This window comes from Oculina patagonica, chromosome 1, assembly GCF_052425735.1.
Source record: "Oculina patagonica isolate OP01 chromosome 1, crgOcupat, whole genome shotgun sequence".
Lineage (NCBI taxonomy): Eukaryota > Metazoa > Cnidaria > Anthozoa > Scleractinia > Oculinidae > Oculina > Oculina patagonica.
The window spans coordinates 13,164,437-13,172,103 of record NC_135758.1 but is presented as its reverse complement, the minus strand read 5'-3'; the positions used below and the strand labels follow the sequence as shown (position 1 = coordinate 13,172,103).

The 7,667-nt window shown below is 38.1% G+C and overlaps 1 long non-coding RNA gene across 1 annotated transcript; it reads right to left on the bottom strand.

Moving 5' to 3' along the window:
- Positions 1-2,998: 2,998 nt before the first annotated feature.
- Positions 2,999-7,228, bottom strand: LOC144648721 (uncharacterized). Its single transcript, XR_013569755.1, has 4 exons — positions 7,105-7,228; positions 5,442-5,554; positions 3,973-4,141; positions 2,999-3,116 (listed from the first exon to the last, which is right to left on the bottom strand). It is a non-coding gene; the product is annotated as an uncharacterized LOC144648721 (long non-coding RNA).
- Positions 7,229-7,667: the final 439 nt, after the last annotated feature.

The window sequence follows — 7,667 nt, the reverse complement described above, 5'->3', positions numbered from 1 at the left end:
TTTTCAGACCTAAGTAGACAACTTTTGTCTTCAGGAATTCACACTTTGGCAATTTCAAATGTATCTTATGTTTGTGCAGCCTTTCCAGGACTTCAGCTAGGATTTTGATATTTTTTTGCTGACACCACCAATAAGAATGTCATCCTGCTTACAAACGCATTTTTCTACCCCTTGCAAAATCATATCTATTTTAGCTTTGAAAATCTTAGGCGCTGATTTAACCCCATAGGATAATTTGGCGTAGGAATAGAGTCCTTTGTGGGTGCTTATAGTTAAGTACTCGAGGCTTTCTTTATCAACACTTAACTGCACATATGCATGCGAAAAATCAAGTTTGCTGAAAACTTTGGATCCTGAGAGGGCAGCGTACAAGTCTGGTTGGGTAGACCATTAGGGCCTAACCCTAACCCTAACCCTAACCCTTAGTGGCGGCAGACGGCGAAACGTGGCGTAACAACAACCAGACATGAGCGAGAGCTAATTTTTCTTTATTTATTTATTTTCTATTTCAAATTAAGTGACATTTCGAATTTTTTTTAATGAAAAATGGGGGGTGGATATCCACCCTATCCACCCCCCCTGTATCCGCCCCTGATTGTTCATCTTCTACAGCTGAGTTGATGGGTACTTTGTAGTCCCCACAAATTCTCACTGTCTTGTCAGCTTTTGGTACAACTTCTATTGGGCTTGCCCGGTTTGACCCTTCAGTTTTTACTATCACCCCACGCTTCTTAAGTTTATCCAACTCCTTTTCTACTTCATCTTTCAGTGCATAGGGGACCCTTCGTGGTTTGAGTTAATTTTTTTCTTCTTCAAATGAAACAAAACTAATTCTGTTGAGAATTTTCAAGAATCAGTTTGAATTAAAAAAAAGAGTAAGGGTAAAGCTTGAAGAAATTATTTTCACACGATAAACTACATGTATTTCCAATTGCTGTCGTGATCGATGTTTATTTAAAAACAGCCGTGTGGGTGGCAATATTGAACTCGTTCCTAAATCCACTTACCTACTCGGTCAGAATGAGACAGTTTCGTGTTGCGTTTATTGAGTTAACTTCTAGAACTGCAAACGTTGCTGAAGCCAAGGAAATTGAGAACCGAGTGTTTGGATCGCCCAACGCTGTGGTCAGATGTGAAGCTGGACAAGAATACTACGGAGATCGTCAAAACGCGGAACAAGCAAATGTAAACAACACTAACAATGATAACAATGACATTTTGCCTCAGCACGAAAATTATATTGAAGAACTGAACTAGAACTGGATCAGAAAACCTGTACAGCGGCGCCATAGTTTATAAAACGCCCACTATATATTTAACTCAATTTGTAAATATCATAAAAAGCCTTTTGAACATGTTTTCAACGTTGGCGTTCTTGTAATAATTCTACGTTTGCGAAATTAAATATGAAATAAATGTAGTTGAACGCTATTTATTCCAAATTTTGTTAATTTTTCTGCAGTTTTTCGAGGCACAAATGGGAAAATTTTTCGCGCATGTGTGTGTATTTTTTGTTCAATTTTGCATGTGTTTTTTGATAGTGTGATTAACAACACTACAGCCTGCGAGCAGGCTCTCTGATTTGAGGGTGCGCAGGGGTTGGCGCGCGGGGGAGGGGGAAGGGCGGGGTACCACCTGCTTTCTGAGAAATATATTGGAATCAATCAGATAAGGAAAATAGGAAACGCTAATGCCGGTTTACAGCCGATTTCAGTGCAGTGTGTAGACACAAGTTTTTTTCGATCGTTTGCCGGAATGTTCTGGCGATAAATAAATTTCAATCCGCAGCCACGACTCTTTACAGAATTTTTAACTGGCGCAGATTGAACTCATGCAGTATGAAGTATTCTGAAGTATCCTGGAGTATTTCCTGGCTGAGATGCCATCGTCAGTCTTTCGCAGAGAAAAACTAACCTAATATCCGACGATAGTCGCTTGTACTAAGGGAGAATTTCCTTCTTAAAAGGCCACGTTGCGCAAAGTTAGCAAACTACCAATTCCATTTTGCGTGCACCTCTTTGCTCCAGGAAAGAAGGATCCCTATCTATCAATTTTACGCTTTTATTCGAGAGGCAAGGTCTTTGCGAACGTTCAAGTGAAACTTCTGCATGTTTTAAACTAAAGAAGGTCTCACGGAGGAAGTTGGATGGCTGTACGGCCAGATATAGTTCATATCGAAAAGAAGTCTTCTGCCGGAAGCGATATTCCCGGAAAGAAGCAGTATAACGTATCCTTAGTAACCACGGCACCTGTTAGAATCAATCGTTCTAATGCTCCGAAGATAAGCAGTGCCGGTTGAGCAGTTGATGATAAAAGTGTCTTAAAGTATACCAGCTGGACTGGATTAGCGTGAATTTTGATTTCATTTTTTTTTTTAATTTTCAGTGATATTTTCTGTTTATATTTTGTCTCCAGTTTTCACGTTAACTAACTACTCCACGAAATATCAGTGATTAAAGTACTTTTAAACAAGAGAAATTGAACCCTAAATTAACTTTTAATCCTGGGTTAATTCTAATCGGCTTTCGAACAACCCGACCCTGTGATCAATTGTTCGTAATCCAAACTGGTAGATGTCGGGATTAGTTTCGCTTAGGGCGCAGGATTTGTCGTGACTGAATACATAAACGAAGTAGCAAACCGATTAACAAACTGCGACGAATTTTAAATTGAAAAGAAAATTATCTGGCGTATGGCACCACTACACAATATAAATTTTCTTGTTAGATCCGGCGCACAGAGCTGCCTCGCAATGGCAATTGAAATGGATGAGCCTATTCGGCGGAATAACGAACGGCGATAGTATATTGCCCTAACCAACAAATAAAAGCTAACCGCAAGCAAACCGGGGTGAAGCTAACCGCAACCAAACTAGTTACATTTCGTCATTCCGCCGAATAGGATCACCCATGGAAAGCGGTTGCGTTGATTTTGTATTGCTAGGATATTGTCTGTCAGTACAGGTCTTTCTTACATCTTGTTAATAATAAAAACGAGATTTAATTCGTAACCAGCTTTATTTGCGTGTTTACACTACATAATCACAGACGGACTAGTTTTTAAGCTGTGCCGGCCAACTTCAACAGCACTTGAAATGGTTACTGGACTGCAAACATCTGTAATGCAATGAATAATTAACAGTATTAAAAACTAGCTATGGAATATTGAAATTCTTGAGTTTTGATTGGTTTACAGGCCATGGTATATGAGCTCATATACCATGGACCACAAATATGGTAGAAGTATGCGTCAGTGAGAGCAGCTGGGGAGCTCAAACATTGCAATTTTTTAGTGTTTTTTTTTTTTATAAAACAATAATTCCACTCGCACTTGTTGGATATAAGATAGTTATAGCCTACTTATTAAGGCGCTACGAGCCTCGTTGGCTATCTACCATCTCATATCCAACGCGCGCTCATGGAATAATTGTTAAGTATTCGATTTACTAGATATTATTAAAGCTGTTGTTAAATTGCAGCAAGAAGCCCAAAAGAGTAAACACTTTAAATTAATTCACGTTATTTTGTGTATTCATTATCCAATCAAAGCCGTGGATAGCTTGCAGTTTACTTCTGATTGGATTAAATCTGTATGTAAAAATGTGAATAAATTAAAAGTGGTCACACTTTTGGGCTCCTTGCTGTAAATTATAAAACATTAAAATCATGAAAAAAGGACAAGGACATTTTTCCTTTTGTTCTGTTTTTTTTTTTAAGTGCTTCTTTTAGAAATAATCTTTTTAAAAATGAATTGCAAACTGCCTTTAAATTGTTTATAGCACCACCATAGAGCTCACTCTCCAACTTTACGCGAATTTACGTTTGTCGAAAAGTCGAATTCTCGATTTCGTGCTATATTCCTTGACTACTTTTAATCAATTGAATGTAATCTGAATTTGATTTGAATTCTGAACGTTGTACTTCTTTCCATTGTTTCTATTTTTCTTGCTTACAAGCAGATAATCAAACTTACCTGAAAAAATATTTCACATGCTAGCAGCCGCATATTTCATTGCAGTCATATTTACTGGGATTACAAGCACTCAAACACCCCATGTCACATTCTGGGTCTTCAAAAAAGTGAGGCCTCCTCTCATCTTTAACAGTATCGAACTGCTCCATCCCATAATCACGAGATTCCGCTAGTAAAAAGAAAGAAGTTACACTTTAGAAAATGGCTGATATATATGTTCTAGGTATCTGGCAATCGTGACATCGTATTCTCATCCAAACTCTTATTTTTTACGCATTTGCCTTCCCGCTTTCCCAACGGTGAATATTACTCATTGTATTAAATAACCAAAAAGTACCAGACTCGTACCCAGTCGTTACTCGTTTTTCGCTTCGCTCGAAGAGGTTGATGGGAAGGAGACAGAAAAGTAAGTTCGCCCTTCCCTTGATGCATTGCGCGCCGCTCATATTGCGAGAGAAGCGACTGGGTACGAGTCTGAGAAAATACCGCGAGATAATTAGAAAGTATTGCTGTTTTCACTGTCACACAATCAAAAAATAAATTCGCTATAGCAGCGACTACCTTCAGCTCATGAGCTAGTAGACTTTCACATTAATACTATTTATTATATTTGAAATGTTCAATCTAGTGAAATCAAAAGGTGAGGACTTTTTTCAAACAAAACAGCTTTGTCGCGGCATTCAGCTTACGGCCACATATGGCGGGGGAACTCAATTATTCAAAATTCTCTGTTTTAAAAACGAATGACACTACCAAGCTGGAAATTTGTTTTAAAATATATTTTTATTTCAACTTACACCTAGTGACACAAAAATGTAGCAAGCCTATCGCATTTTTGATTTCAGAGTTTTATGACATCACATGAAAACCAGGAATAGATGTTCATTAAAAACAGGAGCATTGGATGATGTATTTCCAGACTTATGGTTGGCTTAGCATCCATTGGATATTTAACAAATATCCTGCGGAATATCGCATGATACTTAGCCGACGAGGCCGTAGGCCGAGTTGGCAAAAATCAGACGATATTCCGCAAGATTGAGCAGGATAATTGTTTTATTATTCAACAAATTGTCAACGAAACACATTTTGGACATAGAAAAACTGTAATTATGCAGCGCTTTACAAGATTTCGGTCGAATCTTCGCAACCTACGAATATCGCAGGATATCTGTTATGTGCGGATGACAGATATCGTTAACATTTTGACCATATATGGGCAGCGCGCGCATCTGTTGAATAATAACAGCTGTTATACCTGACAAACATGGTCGACAAAAAATAATCTTGCGGTCCTCTTTTTTACAAAATAAAATTACCAATATTTACCGATATTTCACGTTTGTTTTTTTTAACAAAACAATTATTCTACTTGCGCTTGTTGGATGTGATATGATTTTTGCCAACCTCCTTGGCTATCAGACCATCTCATATCCAACGTGTCGGCTCAATGGTTGAACATTGCGTACCTTTCTGGCGATTAAATCGTCGTGATGTCGCGGAGACAACGAGTAGTGCCAGAATAACAAAACAAATCCCCTTCATGATTAGACGATAAACAAAATAGATGATCGAAAAGAATCTGTAAATACACAAAAAAGACAAAAAGCAAATATAAATCTTATAAAACCAAGTATAAATTTAGTTAACAATTATTCACCGAAGCGTAGATGAATAGTACTTTGCTAATCACCTCCGATTTAACCAATCAGCACACGCGAAAAGTACCATTAATTATGAATACCACTCTGAGCTAAATGAGTTTCTGGATAGTCTGATTAAAAACCGCTAATGACTTACTGAATAGGCCTTTTATCAGTTGTTCACGATAATAACTTCGGTTGACATAAAAGCAACTCACTTTGGAGTCATATTTTTATCAGGAATAGAAAAGGCGTACAAAACTAAGCTACCGTACAAATTTTCAAGCTTTCAACTCAAAAGGGGCATTTATATACTCGTTTAAAATTGGACGGATTTGTTCGAAAAAAAGCCTTCCTATCCAGCCGCTCTCTAATACTTTTCCTTGCAATCCCTGTATATTTTCATATTTTCAAACTGCTATAAAATCTCTGAAGTTATTGACCTGAAATGGTCGGCTATGGTTAATTTTTCTTAAGCTTTTCCTATACGCATTTTCCTTCTCTTCATTGGCCGAAAGCCTACTGCGCGACCTGCAAATAACTATCTACAAAATAATTGTCTGCTTTGCCTTATGTCCATTATCGTCCGACAGTGATTTTGCCATTCTCGACCCCAGAGCTCGTCTTATGCATGTGACTGACGGCGACAAGCGCACATGCGTGCGCAAAACTCTGGAGTCGAAAATGTGATTCTGCTGAAAATAATATTCTGCATTTTTTTTGGTAATACCTAAAACAAAGAGAATTAGATGAAAACCAGCTCGTATCATCAAATGCGAAGCTATGCATTTCTTCAGTAATATTTCAGCAAGGAAGGGCAAATTGTGCAAAATTGGTAATTGTGCGAAACAAATTCAGTCATTGAATGATAAACAGTGATTGAACTCGGTTTCCGAAAACAATCGTGATCTGTTAGTGTCTCGCAGATCAATTATTTTCCGATGGATATTTTGCTCAACCTCTTTCAATAATTGTTAATTGTATTCACTTCTACTACTAAGCGCACTGATACGTGAAGTTGTCCTTGCATGTTTGATACATGACCATAACTGGTTAAAAACCTGACTACCGTTCTAATAACTCGAGTAAAATGAACACTCCCATATTACGGTGAACATCCATGGAAGGATATACTTTACTTAGAAAAACAGTAAACAAAATCAAAGTGCGGCGATAATGATTTCCCGTGGTTACTCCGTTAATATGTACTAGCTTAGCAGGTTGGTAAAAGACTGGAGTTGGTGCCGGGCTGTTTTTAATTTAGCTGCCGTATGACATTCTGTAGTCAAGCAATCTAGTCAAGAAATTTGTGAATTTTTTGCCTTTACGACTCTCTGACAAGAGGGACAATCAACTCCACACGCGAAGGTTATTTAACCGAATAGATGATTAAGTCTCACTCGTAACAAGATCGTCATTCAAAGTCTAAACCACTGTGTCTAAAAAAGGTTCTCTTTAGCTCTGAATGTTCTGTTCAGCCCTGACTCACCTTGTGAAAATTTCAACCAGTTCTTTTATCGCTATCCGGGCTGTAAACTCCACCACACCTTTAATCGGCCTGTGAAGTTCTGATTAATTATTGCATGGCACGCTGTATATATCTTTGAAAAAATCACTGAACCATTCAACCCTTTACGAGTGTACTATTACCCCCAACGTAGGATTATTAATTAAAAGTTAACGGACCGCGATACCCAAAAGCATCGTGCACACTCGGGAACTTCATTGGTTTTCTTTCCTTGGGGGGATACCCATCTACATTCTACGAAAATATTTCACCCCTGAAGGACAATCCGGTGAATAAAGCAAACTTTTCGTCAACAGTTTGTGATAGCGTGTTTCGTTCTGGATGTTGTCCTAGCCCCAAGGCCATAATTGCTAATGGATCTCTCCAAAGCATAATAGAAATTTTTACCACCCAAGTGATCAATTGTGCATGACTATCTCTTGAACATTCCTCTCATGCATGACTCAAGTAAACAAGGACCGTGAGAACCCGTTTGTACCAACCAGCCGATCGTGTAAAAAGTATCCAATTTGACTGTTTTTCAT